The sequence below is a fragment of the Convolutriloba macropyga genome, chromosome 7 (assembly GCF_964194025.1).
Source record: "Convolutriloba macropyga chromosome 7, txConMacr16.3, whole genome shotgun sequence".
Lineage (NCBI taxonomy): Eukaryota > Metazoa > Xenacoelomorpha > Acoela > Convolutidae > Convolutriloba > Convolutriloba macropyga.
Window position 1 is genome coordinate 48583002 of NC_134474.1, and position 23979 is coordinate 48606980.

Sequence of the window (23979 nt, forward strand, 5' to 3'; positions counted from 1 at the left end):
CTGTTGGTTTCGTCACATCTCAGTAGAAAGTAGCACCAGAAGAGATCACTAGCCCTTGATTTCCTTTGCTCTGCGTCAAAAAGATTTGAATGTTTGCTATTGAATAGTTGGGAGCTGCGTGCCCAAAAGTTTTCGTCACTCCGACGAAGACGAGTTTTCAGTATTTTTATCTCGCCACTTTTGCTTTGTCTCGTACGGTCCTAATGTGAGTGTCACACGTATGTAAAAAAAAGTTGTACTAAAAACCTTGGGTTTCAAGGTCAAAGATTTAGTTTAAATTTTAATTTATTACTTGATTAATGACTGACACAATCTTGATAGGTGTCGACAGATTGAAATAGACAAAGCTCGGGCTTCGAGCAATACTAACAATTGTGACATATCAGTATTTACTTGGTTAATTTACCACGGTGATAGAACCGATATCGGGTACGGACAAAACTGAGGATAAAACTCATTCATTGAACAATAAACCTACCTTCAGAGTTAATCACTCAATTAGATCTTCATTTATTTGAAATCATTCTCTTCTGCTTTTATCTACTTATTAATTGAACTTCAATCCTTGTATTTTAAACAAGTACCACGCTCAATTACAAAAGATAATACATATTGCGCACGGGCGGCTGCTATACTATTCATTAAAACTTATACGATGCGCGATGTTAATAAAGTATCTATCGTTAATGCTGGACATAACAATATTGATTCGGAAATAAAGGTTTTGAAACAGCTAGTATTTTAATGGAAACTCCGTCGGAAATTGTAAAAAAAAACTGTCACCACTCAAAGTTGCACTTTGCAAAATTCCACCAGTTGAAGATGTCTTTTTTGGTTGCAGCAAAAATAACAAAAACATAGACAAATATAATGAAGCGTTAGAAAATGTTGCAACGGAGTTGAGTGGCGTTTTTGATATTGACGTTGTTTTTTTGAATAATAAGGAGGAAACAAAAGATATCAGCAATGATGGATTACACCCATCAGTCAGTCATGGTATACCTAAACTTGTCAGAAATATTTGGAACTTCTACGTGGATCTTGGGCTTACTGTGTCAGAAACTGAAACAAATAAATAAATAAATAATACACAGCAGTATTTGGCTATGAATAATGTATTCATTCACTCAACTCAATTTACGCAGCATAGCTCTCTCTTAATATTCCGTCAGTTTAGACTAAGTCTAAAGTGTTCACAAAGTCGACGGTTAAATAATTATACTCTCTGTAGTATCGGTAATTGCGGCGGCAATTATCCAATTAGCAATACTACAGCTCACCCCGGTTTAAAGAAGAGAAAAATTGTGCTCTATCGTACAAAGTTTACATTAAGAGTATTAAGGAACAATAATAGTTTTTACAGGAAGTTGCAAAGTAGAAAGCAACATATTAAAATAAAAACACGTTAAAAGTTTACAACTTTGAGATACTGATGAGGGTTACTAGGTATAAAATTTTAAACAAATTTGCAGTTTACATATTAGTTTACAAATAGAGACTGGATAGCAAATACACCAGTTATGAGACTAATAAGATTTAAGAACCGGTTGGTGATTAAGAGTAGAAATACTAGAATATATGCTCGTTGGAGAAGTTTACAAAAGTTAAGACTATTAAGATCAATGGACAGCAATGATACTGTGCGACAAAATTAGTAGCCTTTAAATGGAAAATTTCATGAGACACATAAACAAAGTAATAGTGAAAGAGTTGGTTGGTTACAAGTACAGCAAAGACGAAAATGAGTCTTCAAATATTAATGTGAAAGGAAGTTTACAAAATCAGAAATCAATGTTAATTGTTCTTTATAAATTTTAGCGCTTTCAATTCTTTTGCAAGGCTTTGGTTGGCTTCAATGAGCTCATTTGACTTCTTGATTAGAGTCTTCAGCTGGGTATCTCTAATTTCCAAGGTTTTCGAGCAAACAACCAACTTTTTTCTCATTAATTCTTTCTCGTTGTTGGTTGTTTTTGCGGAAATTTGGAGAGTGCTCAGTTGGCTCTGAAGGTCTGCCAGTGCATTCTCCGACTCCCACAGTTGTCTCCGGAATGTGGAGTTCTCAACCACTAAATCTTTAGTGGAAATTGTTTCGGCCATATTTGCGGTGTTTTCTGGGAAGGCTGTAAAGTTTGAAAAAGGGACGTGAATCCTACAGCCTAGCGTCTTGTGAGCTACTTCATAAGACCTTTCGTTGGCATTTCTGGAGCGAAGTCTCCACAGGTTCATTGCTGGTACCAACGAAAAGTCAGGGATCACCGGTAGGGTGTCGGTGGGAACAGTGATCGTCTGGCCGGTAACTTTATTTTTAATCACTGTTTCCTCTGACAGACACCATTGGTTACAGTCCATTGTGAGGGAATAATCCAACGACTTAACGAATTTCGGATTATTGTCTAACGGATGCATCTCTCTCATCCGTTGGTGCTCCAGCCTCTCTTCCTTCAAAGGAAAATCTCTTCCCTTGGGCAGTCCGTCGTCTATGGAACTGTGAATAGGCTGAAGAGGTGCTTGATGAGAGTTGCTTTTATGTCCAACTGTGGTTTGGTGATGTTGATGGGGCTCATGCTGTTGTCGATATTGTTGTTGATGTTGGTGTTGATGTTGTTGTTTATGTTGTTGTTGTTGTTTGTTGAAATGACCACGTTGACGCGGATGGATTGCTCTAGGCTTCTTTGCTAGAGGTGGAAGATCACTCATCCAGTTTGTGATGGGGTCATACTGCTCCACTGGCAGTGTGGGGGTTGTGATTTGATAGGATCTTTTCGACATCTTGTCAAACATAAATAAAAATACATTTACAAAGAAAGGTTAAAACGAAATTTAGCTGTGCTGAAAAGAAAACAATCGTACTTTCTAACGTACCAACAAAATCATACTCTTAGAGTACAGGAATACAATCACACATTACGTGCAGAATCAATTTTTGCGAAGTTCCCACCGGGGTGGAAAGAAGGAAAAGAAAAAATTGAAGGAATTGAAATGTGGAAAACAATCTCCGTTTTGAAAATCGGATTATCCTATTAACCAAAAAATTATTTGTTTAAAGCTTTGAATCAGATTGTGTCAGATTTAACTGACTAAATTGGGTTTCGGACCTCGTGGCTTCCCTCCGTGCGACGACCCGCGCAGCTGGGTTTTTCTTTGTGTTGCAGTATATACCTGCTAGTGATGAAGGGTCGCTAGATGAGGAGGAGGAGGAGGACTTCTATGAGGAGGCCAACAGAGAGGGTGATGACGAAGGAGAGAAGAATAAGAATTGGGAAATGAATGGGGTGCATTGTTTAGGAATTTTCCGACCAAACGTCGTGTGGGTTGATCTTCTTCAAACAAATGGGGCAATTTTGTTTCTCTTGGGCACAGGGATTACACACAAAATGTCCAAGGTTCTGGTGACATTTTATGTGCGGGTGAGTGGAGGAGGTGACACATTTCTTTATTTGGTTGCAGCAAAAACATCGATAATAAAAAATAAGGGATATCGTATAAATGTGGCGGAGGCAAAGGGGGCAGTTTGGTTGGGAGGAGTGTTTTAGTAAGTTAGTTCTGCAATCAGTGCAAACTAGGTGAGGAGGTTGGTCTCCGTCGGAAGGGTGCAATTTTTTCCAGCATGAAGTAATTCTTAAACAAATGGGACATTCATCACGATATTCGACAATGGGGGGGCGTGATGAGTTCTGGAGGGGAAAACTATTCGAAAGGATAAACAATTTCCCATTTCAAAAATCTCGAGATGGATAAATAGTTTCGTTATTGAAGTTGTTTGGGGGATTTAATTGATCTAATTTCAATAAGAGCGATTTTTCGATTTTCAAAAAGAAATTCCAATGGGGTGAAAGAGGGGTTAGGATTTTCGTTAAGCTTTGTTGGGTATCAATATTAACATAATAAATTATTAAGGAAGGGGAGGTATAGTTGTCAGTCTCTATAAAGGAACGTTTAATGTCAGTTATTCTGACTAAATGCTGGTTTAGGTGAAAGATCATAATTAAATTAATTTATTGGTTTCTGTTGAGATATTCCTAGCACATTTGGATTCGTTTTCGAGTAGGTAAAGGAAATAGTTCCAGTAAACTGAAGTGGGGTAGACTGAGAGGGTTGATTTTTGCTGGGTTGTGACGTTCTTCAGGTTTACTAAAATAAATGCTTGAAGGGAGTGTTCAGTTTCGAAGGTTTTCACGAAACTACAAATTTCAACTAATTCTTGGTTTAAAAGGAAAAACATGATTTAAAATAAGCAAAGAGGGTACTTAAATGTTAATTCTGCGTTTGAATAAAAAGATAAGAATAGGGCTATTTCGAGTATCTGGGGGTGACTAATTTTTAAATTTATATAGTGATTTAAAATACTGTGGGGTTGTCGAATGTAAATTATGAAGGAGTTATGGGTGGTGGATAATCCAAGGATAATATATTTTATGTTATTTAATTTAAGGGTAAGGGATCTATTCTGTATATTAATCATTACCAGTTGGAGATATCAATGGGGATCTGATCTAAATTTTGCTCTGAAAGCATCAAAAAAAAGTTCCAATAGGGGGAAAAAGCTGGTATTGTTATCGAACCTTCGTCCCAAGAGTCTACAAAATCAAACAAAACTTCTAGAGTGGGGGTTACTTGATAGGGAAAATGGATAGTAAAAGATCGATTAATCTGATAAGGTCTTACTAAACTGCCTTGATAGTAAAAGTACATTCCAAAACGATAATTTCGTGCTGATAGATTCCGAAGTGTTTGCAATGTACTTGTGAATACGTTTGAATCTCTGAAACGTTTAAGAAATAAGGCAAAATTTGTTAAAACGTATAAAATAGACAATAAATTAATCAGTTCCCGAAGGGACTACTGAGGATCGGGGTGCCTCATTTTATAGAAGAAAGTGGATGTTGCTTCCTAAATCGAGTAGACCATATTAACAATCAAGTAAAAATTCCTTAAGAGTAAAAAATTTTTCGTGGTCTGAATAAATTAATATGTCTACTAAGTCAGAAAATTTTGGTGCGCTAACTTTTAAATGCACTAAATTTTCATAAGCAGGTGTAAAAGAGTAATATATATGTCCATAAAATTCGTGAAACTTAATAAATAAACCTTTATGGTACTCGGATACAAAAAGATCTTTAAAGTTTTGCATCTCAAATCATAATGCTGAAACAGTTAAGTTAGACTAATAAGAGTTGATTAAGTGTGATAAATTAAGTATAAAAAGACAAATTGGATGACTGAATTATGGGGGAGCAATTGCATTTACTTCTTGCTCAGTAGGAACTTTAGGGTAAAGATGTGGTATTTCTGGCATAAGAGGTGATGCCACTTCAGGGGCAGTCAGTGGTGACAATTCAATTTGACTGTTGTCGTGATAGATGTTATTATCTGGTGTATGCTTGAGGTATCGACTTCTGTTTGGTTCATTGTTTGTATTGTTATCAGAGTTTTCATCATCTTTAGGAGTTTTGATAAATTGATGTGACAATGGAAAGTAGAAACAAATTGTACGAGGCTCCTAGTAGTGTTTTCCAAAAACCAATAGTGTTTTTCGACAGTTTTTGTATCTCGAATGCTCTTAAAATAAAAATTACGACATCGATCAAGAACTTGATCAACATGAAACATGCAAATAAAATTCCGGCTCTTTCTATGTAATAGCCAATTTCTCCAAAAGTACTCTTAAAGTGATCAAGGAAAAATGATGGTGACAACATTGAATCTAAGTATAGTCGATTATTGAGACCTGCGGCGCGATAGATATCGCGTTGACTACTGTCTACGTGTGCATTTTGAAGCACTGTTCGAGATATCTTTTTCAAAACTGAATTAGAAGCTGATTTATGCAAAATTGTTCTCCGAAAATCTTTCAACTGGTTTACAGTGTAAATACCTGCACGACGAGAATCATAATCAGGGATTTTTTGAATATAACCAATTTGTTGTGGAGCAAAACTAGCGGGCGGTTTAAAAGGAACTGGCGCCGGCATCAACTGATACCAAGAAATATTATTATCTAAATCAAGCTGAAACAAATTTTTGAAAGTATCTGTACAGTCTATTTCATTTGCAAATGGAAATGTTTGGCGCGTAATAGGATTAACAAACATAGTTTTTCCGTCATAAAAGATTGGAATACGGTCGTAGCAGCGATCAAGTACTTTAAGCGGTGAAATTTTCTTTGGACACGGATATAGAAAACCTATAACACCTTCAATTTCTAAAAACATTGAACGATTTCCGGTTAACATGTATCCGGCCAATCTATTGTTTTCGTAAGACAATGCATTGATCATTTGGATTTGAGTGCGTCTGAGCTCGCACATATTTTGTAAAATAAGGAAGTCAGACTGTTCCAAATCACGATAGACCTTATACATCATGAAATTAATTTTCATACGCATATGAGCATCATAATCGATAGTGTCTTTTCCAACGTTTTCAAGAATTTTTTATGATTTCCAAAATGTTGGCTACCAACTAGCTCGTTTTTAGGTGTCTCGTAAAAACCGTTCACCCTTATTTTGTTGTCGGTGCCGACTTGCATTTTGTAATAATTAACACTATTTTTCGAAATTACGGTTTTTCCCGTATTCATATCAAATCCGCCTGTGAAGGAAACAAATAAATCATCAAAGTTTGTAATAAACAAAGGTGTAGGCTTTCCACAAATATAAGTTCGTTCGTTATTTATCCTCAGTTTTATGTCTCGCGTGTGGTCTATTTTCATGTTGTTTTGCAAACGATAAACATCATTTTGCATGTCGTGCGTACTTATGATGTAGTATTGTGGTGGATCTGGTTCGTTTGTGAACTTTATCATTTTTGCGACTTGAGTGAAAAGTTTTGTAACAATGCAATTTTCTGGCACATCCCATGAGTAAGCGAAGGGGTCTAGTGATGTTGTTTCACAACCTCCTTCCTTTAGTTCGCATGGAAGTTTTAATCCTAATGGGGTAAAAACTGATTTTGTTTCCTGATCAACTTCGAGTTCAACTCTTTGCATTTGTGTTTCAAAGGAATAAAGTTTTACTTCTCCTGACGCAGAGCAATCTGTGTTATCTTCTAAGTGGTCGTCCTCATTTAGACCACCGTGTGTGTATTGGTGTTTTAAAACTTCCTTTGACATGTCTAACTTATAAGTTCTATCGTACTCTGTTATTGCAATTTTTCCTGTTTTGTTTGCACGTCTGCATTCTTCTGGCGTTACTATGACGTCAGTTGTAAGAGAAATTTGGTCATATGCTAAAGAAGAGTGCAATAAAAATCCACAGTGCCATCTTAAAGCTTGCGATTTTACTCGACACATCACTGCCTCTACTTTTGTTCTGTATGATCTTTGATACAGTGTCACCGTTGCAGGTGCAACTTTAATATTTTCCGGTTTAATGTTGCATTGGGCTACTTGATTTAAAGCATACATTTTGCTTTCTTTCATTTTTGAACAGTCATAATGAACAACTTTTAACGTAGGGGAGATGTCATCCAACTCATTTCTAACTGAGGGTCTACAAAAAGATACAACAGTAAATACAAACAAAGCAGTTAAATATTTATAAAGGAAGTTATTGTTTTTCATAATAACTTTATTTTATTAGTGATTGACTGAGTTTTTGGTTTTTTTAGTGTCAGAAAGCTAAGAATAAGGCTGGAAGAAGTAAGAGAAAAGGTCTCGGAAGTTAATTTTCCGATGATTTGAACCTTTAAAGTAAATATATAAGGTAAGATTTAAGTAAATCCCGCTTGATAGCGAGTAGTAAGTTTTTTCAATCGGCCCGAAATTCGACGATCGATTCGAGATGAACGTTGATCATCCGAGGGAGTTGGGTTTGCTTCGGGTGATTGTACACGGGTTTGGGTTCTAACAGGGCTGACTCTAATGTCAGGTGGATCTGCAAAACGAATACGTGTTTCGGGATATGGGGTAGAACTTCTATTTCTACTACGACTACGGTTATCAGGTGTTTGTGTGTTATCTACAAACGTAGTTGAAAAACCTTCTTGAAATCCCGAATCAGGTTTTGTTATTGTGGTATTGTTATCTTCAAATGTTTTTTCATGATTATTTTTATTTTGTATGTTATCCGAATTACTTGTAAAAATTGTCTACTGGGAAAAATTCAGTTTCAGTATAGGGTTGTTGAAAGGAAAATCCACTGGCTTATTAAGTTTTTCAACCTGTTTATTCATTAAATTTTTGTAGAATGGTTGGAAGTTTTCATTCCTTAAACCATAGTCAACAACTAATTCTGAAATTGCGTTTTCGATTGGGAAGTACTCAATTAGATGGTTTCTATGGGCAACTTTTTTGACAGTTTTGTTTGAAACAAGTTCTATTTCGTAATTTACATTTGTCAATTTTTTTGTTACTTCATACGGTCCTGATCTTAGTTCATGTAACTTTTTGGATTTTCCGTCCTCGAATGAGTGGTTTTCCATTAACACTAGTTGTCCTACGTCTAAAGGCTTACCTAGTTTATGTTTGTTTCTGTTTTGATGTGCTTTGGAGTTAACTTCTAGGCTTCTGTTGTATGCAGTTTTGTAAATTTGTTTGAATTGATTTTCACGAGCAAGCAATGAACTACTTAGTTTTGGTTTTAGTAGTTTATCTATTTGATCGTTGTTGCTACTTTGTTCTGAATGCTTGTGGAGTGGTAAATCTTTGCAAAATTCTGAATTACAAGTTAAATCGGAAGACCTTAATAATCCTAATTTCAGAGAAAGGGGAATTTGGGGCTTTTGGCCAAAAACGATTTCGTAGGGTGTTAATCCTGTACTAAGGTTTGCTGTTGTGTTATGAGCAAACGCGAACTTTGGTGCTAAGTCACTCCAATTACGATTAGCTTGTTCAAAAAAGATTCGGAAATGTGTGCCAAGATGTTTGTTTTGGATCTCAACTTTTCCGTTGGTCCAGGGAGAGTATGCTGTTCTAGGAGCATGCGTAATTCCAAGTTCATGAGTCCAACTTGTGAACTCCTCGTTCATAAAGGCTGATCCTTTATCATACACAAGTTTTTGTGGTATACCAAAAGTAAGGAAAAATTTCTCAAGTGCCGATATTGTTTCACTTGCTGATGTTGATGGAACTGGGTAAACTTAGATGTAACGAGAAAAGGAATCAATTACTACTAAGCAATGTTTATTTCCGTTCGATGGTGGATTTATTGGACCTTTGTGATCTATATGTACCGTGTGGAAGGGGAAAGGTACAGTTTCTGTCCATTTTTCAAGTGGTGCTTCGTTTAAGTCTTTGCGTTTTTGTTTATTTTTTTGACAGTCTAAACAATTCGCTATTAAGTGAGAAACCCATTTATATAAACCTGGCCAATAGAAAAAGCGTTTTATGCTTGACAATGTTTTATCTTTTCCAGAGTGTCCAGAAAGCGAATCTTGGTGAGCTAATTCAAAAATTTTTAAGAAGAGGGATAATGGTGCGCATATTTTGATGTTTTGAATATTTGGATCTTCAGTTGGTTGTTTAATACATAAAATGTTTCCAATTAGGCAAAGATTTTCGAAATTATTCAAGTACGTTTTCATGGCTTTTGATTGTCGGAATTTTACATTTTTTTCATCTTTGTTTCCTGATTCAAAAAGTTGTCTTACAGTCTGTATAACTGGGTCTTTGAATTGTTCCTGGCTTATTGCTGTTATGTTGAAGTCAATATCTTTAGCAAAACTAGATAATTTCTCAATGAGTTCTTTTCCATCTGAAATTTTGTTATTTTCACAAATTGGTTTTGCTAGTCGAACACTTGCTATTCTATCAAAGTTTGCTTTGCTTGCTTCAATCTCTTGCTCAAGACTCATGTCATCTATTTCTAAATCTGACAATTCAACAGAATTTAGCAAAGGGTCGTCTTCTGTTGTAGAAATTTTTTCAAATTGCTCTTTTTCTTTTTCTAAATTATCATCAAATTCTAAAGACAAGTCAAAGTAGTAGTTTTCACTGTCGTCTTGTTCGCTTAGGATTGGCTCTTTTAGTGGGAATTTTCCACGATAGTGATTTATTGCATTTCCTTTCAAGAAGGATTCTGATATGTCCGAAGTTGAACAAATTCGATCACTGGGTTTATAGTTTGTCTGAAAAAATTGTTCATTTTCAAAATTCAATTTTTGAACACCTTGAAAAGTTTGCTTTAGAATGGGGTAGCAATCGTTTTTCTGTCCTTTTTCATTGTCATGCAACACGAAGTATTTTTCTTCGTTGCCTGACTCATCATAAAATTTAATGTCTTTCGGGATTTTTTTGTGCTTCAGTTGATACTTGTCTAACTCTTTTATCGAGACGTTTCTACTAAGAATGTCTGGAAAGGCTAGGTTTTTGCCTTCTGTCCAGATTATTTTCAAGTTTTGGAATTGTGAAATGACAAGTTGATAGCGGAAAAATCGATGAGATAATTTTCCTCTGCGTCCCCAAAGATACAGTAGGGGCTTGTGGTCTGTGTAGAGGTACACTGGATGTGGGGAACCTATTATGTAATGCTCATATGTTTGTAGAGCAGAAATTACACCGCAAAATTCTCTGGCTGTTGTACTCATTTTTTGCTCATCTTTTGTGTAAATTCGAGAATTAAACGAAACTATCCGTTTTCCGGTAGGAAATTCTTGGACTAAAATTGAACCAACACCAATTGATGATGCATCTACATGAACATGGAAGGGGTATCTGGTGTCAGGAATTGCTAAGACTGTATCTTCACTTATACGATCCTTAATTTCTCTGAACACCTTTTCGTGTTCATCTGTCCATTGAAATGTGGTTTCAGTTTTTATGAGATCGTAAAATGGCTTACTGTCTACATGCAGATTTTTTATGTACATGCTGTAAAATCCTAAACAACCTAGGACTCGCATTACATCTCGCTTATTCTCAGGTGTCTTTAAGGCTTTCAGATCTTCAACCCTTTTTTTTACTGGTTGAATTCCGTCTTTTCCTACTACATGTCCTAAGAATTGTACTTCGCGCAAAAAGAATTTCGTTTTCTCAGGCTGAGCTTTCAGTCCTGCTTTGCGTAGCAAGAGGTGGTACTTTTTTATTATTGAGTACATCTCTTCAGCTGTCTGAGCTTGCATGATTGTGTCATCAATATAAGTTACGGCTTGTCTAGATTTTATTAAAGGTGCAAAGTGGATTGTCATTATCCTACTGAAAAAGTCTGGTAGTCCGCAAAGTCCGTAAAAACCACGTTGAAACGTGTATTGTTTTGAACCTATTACGAAACTCGTCAATTGTTGTGTTTCCTCCGTTAGAGGGACTTGATTATAAGCAGAACATAAATCACTTGTAGTGAAGTAGTTTCCGTTTAGTCTAGTCAATAAAGAACCTATTGGCTCTAGAGGCCATGAATACTTACTTAGGTCTGTTATTGAGTTTAGATACCTAGCGTCTATTACTAGTTTCACTATGTTTCCCTTTGGAAGGATGATAACGGGATTAATAAATGACGATCCCATTTCGGTGTCGTCTCCCATTTCTCGAATTATTCCTGCTTTACAGAGCTGATCTAGCAAAATTTCAAGTTTTTCCTGATGGTGGAATGGCACTCGTGATGGTCTCTGCTTAGTCAAGGTTGAATTTGGTAGAAGTTTTACGTGAAATTTTTGCTTTATTTTGCCAACGTCATACTTGTGCTGAGAGTAGACGTCCTTGTCTCTGGCAAGAAGTTTCATGAGATCTAGTAATTGTGCATCATTGATGTCAGATTGACTGAAGTCAAATTTTTTGAGAAACTCACGGTCTGATTTACTAAACATTTCCAGTTTTTCTGGTGGTATTTGTTGTGGTCGAATTTCTCCTTCTATTGTTGCTTTTGGTTTTAAGTCTTTTAGATCTTGACTAAAATCTGTTTCTAATTCATTGTGGTCTGCAAATTCTTTTTCTTGAACCTTTTTCTGAGCTTTTTTCAACTTTTGTCTAATATCTGTTTTGTCTAATTTCGGATTTTCTAAAGTCTGAATTGGGCTTTCAACTTTTTCAGTCACATGAAAGATGTGATTGAAATCTGTTTCAGTTTCTGTTAAGACATCTAAGAACGCGACGTTATCAATCAGTGTGTACTTTTGTGTTTTTTTACAAATTTCTTCCAAAGTGTATCCTGTTGAACCTTTATCTATTGTTACTTTACGATCACCAGGGTTATTTAGCATTATTGGCAACTCTTTTTCTTTTCTTACACAATAGACGTTGTATGTGTAAATACCTTTGTCCTGGAGTCGATTGTCAATTATAAATGATGTTCCTTGTTTGAAAAATTGGTTTGATGGTGTAATTGTTAGTACTCTGCTAGATTTCGGTGCTAGTTCGAAAGTTCTGTTAAGTACAACTTTTTCAAATTTACTTACAAAAGGATAACTTTTTGTTTGATATTTTGAGAGCGTGATTGAGACGTTTGGATAAATTTTTAAGTTCATCTTTGGAGTTGTGAACTCGATTGATTTTGTTGCAAAATTCAAAAAGTCCATTCCTAGGATGTTTAATTTGCAACCGTTTTTCTCTGAAACCCATGTTTTGAGATCTGTGTAATATTTGCCTTCAATGTCAAATGAAATGGGGACATAAATGTAGCCTAACAATTTTAATCGTTCACCGTTGACTGCAATTGTTTTCTGTTTTGACTCAATTAGTTTAACATCAATCAGTGACTTAAGTTCTTGTAGAAAATCAAAGTTTATTAAGGAACACGTTGCTCCTGTGTCAACTAGAAACTGCGATTCGAAACCGTTATGTTTATTACTGTCTCCGACGGCGTGAATGTACAAGTTAATAAAAATATTTGTCTTTTTATTTTTGTACGGAGACTCGTCTAGTTTAAATTAATTTCATCTTGTTGATTGTCCACAAAGAATCCATTAACTTTAATTTCTCTGAATTGAACTCTGTTTGAGTTACGGTCTCTACTGTTATCTCTAGAATTCTGATTAGAAGTGTTACTTCTTCTATAATCCTGTCTTGGACTGCTTGACTCACGATACCTTTTTCGGGAATCGTTTCGATCATATTGTCGTTCCCTGGAATAGTTCCTATAGTCCTGGGGTCTACGATCGTTGGATCTGCTATTATAGCGTCGATCTCGATTCTCAAAGCTTTGTGAGCGATTTCTGAAGTTATTGTTTTCAGATCTAGGATGAGGAGAGTATTGTCTGCGGTTATCTTGGTTGTAGTAACTGTTACGTGGTCTAGTGTCCTGTCTGTAGCTGTTCTGATTTCTATCATAACTATCTTCTCTTGGACGACGTCCTCTATAGCTTTGATAGTTATCTCTGAACTTATCTCTTTGCTGTGGTTGCTGTCTGTTTTGTTCTTTAAAGTCTCTATTTGCATAGCAATATGCTATTGTGTGACCTGACTTTCTGCAAAATTTACAAAATCGTGTGTGATTTTGTTTATTTCTAGGCTCGTTTGGGTTGTAGGCTGCGCTAATTCTGTTGTTTTTCATTAAACTTGCTAATTCCTGGAGCTGGTCTTTTATACCATCTATCTCCATTTTGTTGTCTATGCTGCTAGATGCTGTGCCTGTGAAATCACTACTTACTGCAAAACTTAAGTCTTTAGTGCTAACTTGATTTCTAAGTTGTTCCCATGTTGCGTTAGGTGTTTCTATCAAATATTGATGCGCTTTTTGTTTAAGTGCTGGAGGAGTTAGTCCTCTTACAAAAAATTCCATACACTTAGTTTGCCTTTGAGCATCTGTGAATGGGTCTGGCCATCCTTTTTCCACTGCTTTTGTTAGTCTGTGTACGTAACTTTTGATTAACTCATCTGGTTGTCTACGAATGTTTTCTACCTCAATTCGTTTTCTATACTTGTCTTTCTCGTCTGTGAATCTATTTAGGAAACCTGTCCTAACATCATCCCATGGTTCCGCTGCGGGCAAAGAATCGAACCATTGGGCTGCTGGTCCTCTTAAGACTGAGCCAAATAATGCTTTTCTACGTGCGTCATATGCATTTTGTGCATCTCCTTGTCCTGGTCTAATTCCTAAAGAAAACTCTATTTTTCTCTCTATTAGACTTAGAAAATCTGCTACGTCCTCACTTGAGTCTAAGCCTGTAAATTTTTCCAGAGATATGTCTGGGTATGCTACGATGTTAGCCATTTTTGTTTTAGGGTTTTTGTTGAATTATTACTAAGTTTTTATATGAAAGAGATACTATAAACGAAAGAAGCAATATAAAAGTCTAATCAAAAGAATTTGAAGCTATGAAAAGGTCAAACAATTTTTTATAGAATTTAGAAAATATTCGGACAATTTGCTTAAACAAATGGTCCTATCTCAAAAACACTATTTGGGGTACGAAGTGCGTCTAAAATTTGGTTAAACTTTGGGTTGTTTTCCGCATGTGTTATGTAACAAGCTAGTCCTGGAATGTTATCAAAATTAATGAAAATGTACATATATTGCTTTTTCTTATCTAATTTATAACTAGTAACTTTGCCTGTATTATGACCAAGTTTGATAATAATATTCAAGAAGTTAGCGTCAATATTCTTTGAATTCAACTTTTGCTCTAAAAAAGATGTAATTTTAGACAGTATTAGTTACAAAATTAAGTTAAGTTTTAGTGAACTAGAGTTCAATATAACTATTGGGCGTGTTTAAAGCTTTCAAAGTTTTGTAAAAATCAGGATTAGAACTTGCATATGTTATAAAACAGTGTAGGCGCGGATCGTTAACAAACTTGTAATAAATAATCAGAGATTGTTTATCGTTATTCAATGTGTACTTTTTAACTTTTGCAACTTTATCGTCGTACAAAATGGTTACATTTAGGTGCTTTGTACTAATATCCATAAGCTAGGTTATAAGACAATAAAAAGAAAAAAAGTTTTTGTTTTGTTTTTCACTTTATTTTATACAAAAAAATTTGATATTAAATAATTATGGGCATTTGTTCATTCGTTGATAGCAATCATCTTCTGTTAGCCGATATTCTATCCAGAAATATTTTCCTTCGTGACTAAATTTTGGTTTTTGATTGCTTTCAGAGAAGGCTGTGGTTAGTATTGGTCTGTATACTCTGACTCGATAGGAAATGATTTGATTATTGCTATCAGACTTCCTTATTAGAACACAATAAGCTATTTCTTTTTGGATTATTTCTTTAATAAAGTTGGGCAATGTGGGTGAAAACATGCAAATGTTTTCAAACTTATAGAGCTTATTATCTGGCAAGGGAACTAGTTTCAGATTTTGGCTGCTTTCACTCATTTATTGGAAGCTTTTGGTCGAGCGTACATACATTGTAAATCGATGATTGAGCCAAGTTTATTAAGTTTGTTGAACAAATAATCTAAGGAGGTATTTTCAGTTTTAAATATGGTTACTTGTCCGACAGTTTTTGTTCTTTTGATACGGTAGACTATTGTCACGTATGATTGTTCAACGTCGGTGACGTATTTGAGCACTCGACAGTCTGCTGAGTTATCCTTAATACTTATTTGTTTGTCTCCTATTAGGTATTCCATAAACTTTTTGCAAAAACTTAAAATTTAAATTTGTTGAAGTGAATTTGTACGCAAAATTATACGTAACCCAACAAGTACAATCGAATATATGGCTCAGAAAAACGAAGGAGAAACTTAAATATCACAAAATACCAGTAAAGGGAACGTTTACTTAGAAAGGTTGCACGAAAAGATCGTGTTATTTCCGTTAAGTTTGCCGTTTTGGTGGTTAATTTTGGACAAAACGCTATATTTCTATTAGTATATTAACTTAAAACTGGCGTTAATAGTCTTCAAAAGCTATTTCTTGTCTCTGTGTTCGAATATTTACTCATACTTCAGGATTATCGGCAAATTTCATGAAATTATTTGGAATTTTGAGACCAATTTTGGGATTTGTTCCGCTAATTTGTATTCAAAATGAGATATTTTTCTCTTTTTGTGTTTCAATTTGGGTAATTTTTTACAAGTTCCGGGCAATTTTTGGATTACCTGGGTGAATTTTGGGTCAATTTTGGGCAAAAAGTGTTAAATTTGTGTCAATTTTGATGAATTACCGGATCAATATAGGCGAAATTTTGAAAAATTTTGGCAAATTTTGACAATCTTTTACCAAAAACGGGTGTTTTCTTAATGAAACAGGGCAAAATTGGGAAAATTTTGGCTGAATTTGACAATTTTTTGACAAATTTGGGCTAATATGTCAATAATTTGGGTCAAATCTAATAGTTTCCGGTTGTAATTATTTCAATTTTGTGTTTAAAAGCAAAAATTGTGTTTAAAACTTACGAAATATAGTCAATTTCTAGTTAATTTTGGGATTAAAACCGATAAATTTGCATGAATTTTGGGTAAAAATTCAAATGTTTTGGTCAAAAATGGGCAAATATGGGAAATTTTGGGCTGTTTGGGCCTAATTTTGGGCAATTTTTAGATAAAAATTGAAAGATTTTCGCCTAACTTTGGGAATTTTAGGACTTTGTGGGCTTAAATTTACAATTTTGGAGAATAATCTGGGCTTTTTTAGGTGAATTTTAGTTAAATTTGGCACCAAAATTCAATTATTTACTCAAAACTGTGTCGAATTTAGGCAAAAACACACAATTTCTACACCAAACAGGGCTAAATTCTTCAAAAATCTGATGAAATTTAAAAGTTTTCACTTTATTCCGGACAATTCTAGTGAAAAATCGTGTATAATTGGCTGATTTTTGGATGAATTCTCACTAATTCCTGTTAATTTTGGCAAAAAATAGGAAAAATTGGGCTAAAAACCTGATAAAACCAACTTTGTTTAACTCGAAAACATAAATTTTTAAAAATTTAGGGGTTAAAGCGAGGCGTTATGGTGATTGCTGGAGCGTTTGGTTAACAATACAACGTTATTTGTAGCTATCAGAGTGATTTATTAACTTTTAGACACATTAAAAGGTACACTATGCATGTATAATGAAGCAAAACAACGTTAAACTAGGCTTATTTGCATGTGGGTCAATTTGTTTTTGCAATACTATGGGTTTGGAGGATGATAAGTTCGACAATTTAGATGATAAATCAAAAGTTAAGATGTATAAGACACGCTAAGGTTAAGTTACGGACAATAAATGAGAGCTAGATTAATGAATATGGATGTATGATCTCGTATATAGGACTAGGGGGGATAGTACAGTTCGTTATGCTAACAGTATTAAAGATTTGGTTAAATTGAACACAATTATTTAGTCTAAAAGTAACATTAATGTGACCGGTCTTGTCTAATTTTGTGCGGGGGGGGATACAAAAGACGTCTTTTTATGATACACAATTATGTACTCACGTGTGCGCTTAACAAACCAACCTACAGTGTCAAAATTTGGGTCTGAGAAGCAAAGAACCGGTGCTCAAAGTTACTAAATCAGTGGACTGTTCTTTTGTGGGGAGAACCCGTCTCTTTTAGTCGGTCGTAATTGAGACGTTCAGAATCTTAGAACATCTCACACAGGTACTGGGATAGCGCGGTATGTGGCCCTACCATAGAACCTGTGTGACCTCTGGGTTTTTGGTTCGGAAAACTAGCCACAAAAAGTCCACCAGGTCCCTAAATGTGTGAGCAACCGACGTTCTTTATTCCTCGTCGCACCAGTTTTTAACTCTGATTGTGGTAGGTATTTTATTCGCTTGATCTTAATTACCACACTAGAGCTAAACCTATTCTATTGTAGCGACCTTAATTACGTGCTAGAATAAGTCTCAGTATATGCTCACAATGTTCTTTGCTAATTTCCAAATCTATGTGTTATTTGCTAGAAAATAAAATTGATTAGATACAAAGATTAATTAGTGAATAGACAGAAAGGATAGAGCACAATTAGGGGGTAAATCTTACTCGAAAATATGGTGGGATATCTAATCTTAATCAATAAATTGAATCCATCTTACTGCTGGATGTGAACATTACTCTAACTCTATTTTTGCTATAAAATTGGCAGACTTACAATCGCTGCTGATATTTCCCTCTTGGTTGAGGAGTAGATATTTCGCTCTTAGAGCAGACAGAGGAAGAGAGAGAGAAAATTTTTTGGTGAAATTCAAGCGGCTTAAGTTGCGCTGGTTGAGTTGGAGTACTGATTTCCTTCAGCAGCAAGCTCTAGGCTCGTGCGTGTTTATACATGATTCAACACGACTAAAAAATCACAAGACTTATGACTAGCTCCGAATCAATTCCTAGGTCATTCGTGGAGCCGACTATTACTCGTCTTTAGTCATATATTCGTTTCAGGCTTGCTGCTGAAGAACGGCCTGGATAGCTTCAGTATCCTTCACTTAGTACGCGTATTAATAGCGGCAGTGAATCAGCCGGTATGGCCTGCTCCATAGTGTATTAAATAATACACAGCAGTATTTGGCTATGAATAATGTATTCATTCACTCAACGCAATTTACGCAGCATAGCTCTCTCTTAATATTCCGTCAGTTTAGACTAAGTCTAAAGTGTTCACAAAGTCGACGGTTAAATAATTATACTCTCTGTAGTATCGGTAATTGCGGCGGCAATTATCCAATTAGCAATACTACAATACATATTGCGCACGGGCGGCTGCTATAGTGGCCACAGAGATGGGATTTTAAGTACAAATTGAAGAGTACAAACTCTTTACTCCAAAAGGATCTTGTCGAGCTTCGACAAAATTAGGGCTTTTCTGGGCCTTGTGGGCTATTATCGAAAATTCATTCCGGGTTTCGGAAAAACAGCAGAACTCTTTACAGGTTACTAAATAAATCAAATAAAATTGAATGGAGTACAGAGTGCACAAGTGCGGTAGCAGAGTTCAAGAAAAACCTTTTGGAAGCCCTAGTTTTAGGATATCCAAACGATAGGGATCAAAATACATTAATTACCGATGCATTGTTGACGGGCGTCGGAGCAATTCTTACACAAAAACAAGGAACTGAGGATAGAGTTATTGCATATGCTAGCAAAACTTTGAGGAGAAGTCAACGAAACTACTCAGCAACTAAGCGGGAATTATTCGCAATAGTTCATTTTACCCATTATTTTAAAAACTTTAGTTGGTCAGCATTTTTTAATTATAACGGACCACAGGGCTCTCGTGTGGATCTATAGTTTTAAAGAACCTCAGGAAAGAAAATCCCACACGCTGACTGTCTTTCGCGCATAAACACAGAAGACGAGGAACAAACAGCTTTCGTTAACGCTATTGCGCTAGACGTAGAGCAAGACGATACCGACTATAGTAGTCGAGCTTGGCAGTTACATAAACTACAGTGAGTAAAACTGCGAGATTCGCAGCAAAGTGACAATATACTCAAAGAAGTATATTCATGGGTCATAAACAAAAAAGACCCGAACCACGGCAAATGAGAAACAGAGCTTCAAAGGAGTTATGGAAATACTGGGTTCAGTAAAAAAAATCTTTTTTCTCATAGAAGGGATTTTGTATCGAAAACACCAAACAGAACCTTACTTTGAAACTGTTTACCAAATGCTGGTACCCTGGTGTAGAGTGTCCAACGTTCTTGAGCTGTTGAATGATTCACCTAGCGCAGGACACTTTGATATAGAGAAAACGTACAAAAGAGCTTGCGAAAGGTTTTATTGGCCGTGCATGAGAATCAACGTAAGAAACTGGATAGAAAACTGTGACGTTTGCCTAAAAAGGAAAGACACTAAGCAGAAACATCGGCATTCACTCACAAAATAGAAACCTAGTGATCCATTTTGGCAAGTATCTCTTGATATCAAGGTTCTACTTCCCGAGTCTCAGGGAAACAAGTACATTTTGCTTATCGGTGATCAATTCAGTAAGTGGTACGAAGCCGTAGCGTTACCCAATCAAGAGGCAGAAACTGTGGCCAAAGCGTTTGTTGAACATTGGATAGTAAGATTTGGCTGTCCAGTCAACCTACACAGTGACCAAGGGTCAAACTTTATGTCTAGATTGTTTCGTAGTCTTTGCAGTGAACTAGGAATTCAGAGGACATCAACCACATCCTACTACCCACAAGGGAACGCGATGATTGAACGAACAAATCGGACAATAGAAGAATGCCTCTCCATATAGGACAATACCAACACGAGTGGACTAATTTTCTACCTTTAGCGATGATGTCATATCGATCATCAAATCATAGTGTAACAAGATACAGCCCAGCATTTGTGGTAATGGGTTTTCCACTGCCGCTACCTATAGACTGCATCGAGAGCACACCACAGACCACAATATATGCAACACCAAGTGACTATGTTTTCACGATGAAACAGAAACTACAGGAAACGCACCAGTTGATGCGAGGGTATATGGATGTCAAACAAGAACGCCAGAAGTCGTATTATGATCGCAGTAATATGGGCCGAGCTATAAAGTTGGCGAAGAAGTGTTAGTTTTCAACCCAACGGTTATAAAAGGAGAACCAAGAAAGTTTACTTCTTTCTATAGAAGACCATACATAATTGTTGAAAATATAAACGATTTGAATTTCAAGGTAGAAGATAAAAAGATGAGGAAAGCTAACAAGGTATTATGACCGACTGAAGAAACATAAAACACGAGAAAAACCATTCATGCCTGAGCATCAGGCCAAACGAAAAACAACCATTAGGGAGCATGAGAATAGCAATTTGAACAACTCAGACGATGGCGATATAATTGAAATAGAATCATCAACAGAAAATGAAAGCAATCTAAACACAGAAAATCAATCCGAAGCTGAGGATGATAACGATTCATTAAATGTTACAAATGAAACGTCTGAGAATGAAGCTAAAGAATCAGAGCAAGAAACCTCTAAAGGGCAAGAGAAAGCACAAAATGTTCCGAGGGAGCAGATGAACTTCATCAAAAGCTACAGAGTACACTGATAAAAAACAGCAGAAACAAAAATTCCAAAACCAGAAAAAAAGCAACAGAAATCTAGTAGTAAAACAAAAAGTACTGAAGAAAAGGTTAATAGTAATACCAAGGCACCAAAAATGGCTACAAGGTCTAGCAGTCGATTAAAATTGGTGCCTGAGAGATAAAAAAATTACTTTACTGAGCAAGATGAGGAGTACTTTAGCAGCCAGGAAACTGATGATGTTTTTGTTTCAGGAAAATCCAGAAAGAGATGTAATATTCGTGCACTGTCAACGGTTACGGTTTGGGTTGGATGTTATTCCTAAGCACTTTAAACCTCGGAGTTACTGAGGAAAATTTTCCAAGTTTCAGACTTGAATTTAATGGAGCAAATGTAAAAGTTCAATCAGTTTAATACAAAATTAGATCAATTGCTTGTAAATATTAGAAGATTTGTGAAGATGAGAGATGTAAAGCAATTAAAGAGAGGCAGCTCGATTGTGTAAGGTTTAGGTTTGAATATGTTCTTTGGTTTCAGTCCTATCAATGGTTAATTAATCTTAGGTTATTTTTACCCATTTTCGTTAATCTCCGTGGGATTTTCTCATAGTTATTTTCTTACGCATGGGTCCTTGTTAGTTAAACTAACAGATAACAGGTTTACCTGCTTTGACGAATCCCGTCATGAACAAACATTCCTTGACGTGTCCCGTCAAGATTAAATTCTATGATGATTCCCATCATTATTTATGATGCTTTCTCTATATTGTTAAAATCCGGTTTACTATTAGTAACCATCTCTTTTTGTTCTCCTTTTTGTTTATGAAAATTTCGAATTATGCGCTTAATATGTAATTTATGAGCATGTCATACATTATGGTTCACTATACTGCCTCCCTCTTAGAAAAATGTGAGTGTTCCACTCACTCACACAGCAAGAGTTTCAAATGTCCATTTTCGAGTTCATATATTCTTGTGCTTTTTCAATGCCGTACTTGTCATAGATATTACGGGCCTCCTCGTCTTCCATAACTTTCTTTGCTTGAAGAATGATTTTGAACATGTCCTCACGACCACCCTTGTCCGGATGACAAAGCATTGCTAACGTTTTGAAATGTTTCTGGATAGTACTGGTTGTGGCCCCCTGTGGCAGGAATAGAAGTTCATAAAAGTTTGGAGGTCGACTGAACGGGCTCTGCGCATTGATCGCCTCCAGCGTCCTCTGTATGACCTTCTTTGAGGTTTGCTCTGTTTTTACTCTACCCCTCAGCTTTCTATTGTCTATCTCGGCATTCTCCAACTCCCGAGCTATGCACTCCCGCTCGTCCACCAGAGCGATACATTCCCTTGTTTTTAATTCGGCTACATTTGTAACCTCCTCCAACTCTTTCTTCAATGTTTCCACCTGCCTTCTGCAGGACTCCCGCTGATTCCCAGCGTATTCAAGTTGCCGTTGGGTCTCCAGCAATTGATCACCTAATCTTTGACTTTCAAGTTTTAACTGCCGGAGCTCCTCTTCGAGCCGAGCCCCGGCTGTTCCCAGCATTTCGCTGTTGTCAATCTTCTTTTGTTGTTCCTCGATTCTGTGTTGCATCTCATTTAACTCATCAACGCTAATTGCGGCTCTATCCACTATATTGGGTGGTTGCAGCTGCGTCAGTGGCACCACGTACCTTTTGTTTGAGGTTACACCAACAATCCGATACACTTGTTGCCTGACTTTTGACCTCACTTCGAACAACTCGGGTAGATAATAGCAATAATCACCGATTTTTGGTTCTGCCATTCCTACATATCATACACGTAAATTAGTCTAATGTATCAATTTCAATTTCTGCCATTCCAATTTCAATTTCTGCCAAAATGGAATCGAAAAGAAAGACGAGTTCGTCTGGAGCATCGTGTGATGGAATATCAATATGTTTGTATCTGGCATTGCTGGCCATTTTTGCTTCTCCTTCATTTTGTATTAAATTATACGGCTATGATTTTGACAATATCGTATCAACAAAAATATATTCTCTGGATCACAGTACAAACTGTGATAACACAATTCGAGTATCGAAAACAATAGAAGAAGGTAGTTTGATATATGCTGAGGTTCAGCCCGAGACTACAACACAAGACTCCTAAAATCCATATATCCATTAAACGAGGGAACCTGTAGGAGCATTTGGCAAAACAAAAAGTTTGCTTTACCAGTTTTTGGAGATAAAAAAACACAAAACAGAACCTTACTTTGAAACTGTTTACCAAATGCTGGTACCCTGGTGTAGAGTGTCCAACGTTCTTCAGCTGTTGAATGATTCACCTAGCGCAGGACACTTTGATATAGAGAAAACGTACAAAAGAGCTTGCGAAAGGTTTTATTGGCCGTGCATGAGAATCAACGTAAGAAACTGGATAGAAAACTGTGACGTTTGCCTAAAAAGGAAAGACACTAAGCAGAAACATCGGCATTCACTCACAAAATAGAAACCTAGTGATCCATTTTGGCAAGTATCTCTTGATATCAAGGTTCTACTTCCCGAGTCTCAGGGAAACAAGTACATTTTGCTTATCGGTGATCAATTCAGTAAGTGGTACGAAGCCGTAGCGTTACCCAATCAAGAGGCAGAAACTGTGGCCAAAGCGTTTGTTGAACATTGGATAGTAAGATTTGGCTGTCCAGTCAACCTACACAGTGACCAAGGGTCAAACTTTATGTCTAAATTGTTTCGTAGTCTTTGCAGTGAACTAGGAATTCAGAGGACATCAACCACATCCTACAACCCACAAGGGAACGCGATGATTGAACGAACAAATCGAACAATAGAAGAATGCCTCTCCATATAGGACAATACCAACACGAGTGGACTAATTTTCTACTTTTAGCGATGATGTCATATCGATCATCAAATCATAGTGTAACAAGATACAGCCCAACATTTGTGGTACTGGGTTTTCCACTGCCGCTACCTATAGACTGCATCGAGAGCACATCACAGACCACATTATATGCAACACCAAGTGACTATGTTTTCACAATGAAACAGAAACAACAGGAAACGCACCAGTTGATGCGAGGGTATATGGATGTCAAACAAGAACGCCAGAAGTCGTATTATGATCGCAGTAATATGGGCCGAGCTATAAAGTTGGCGAAGAAGTGTTAGTTTTCAACCCAACGGTTAAAAAAGGAGAACCAAGAAAGTTTACTTCTTTCTATAGAAGACC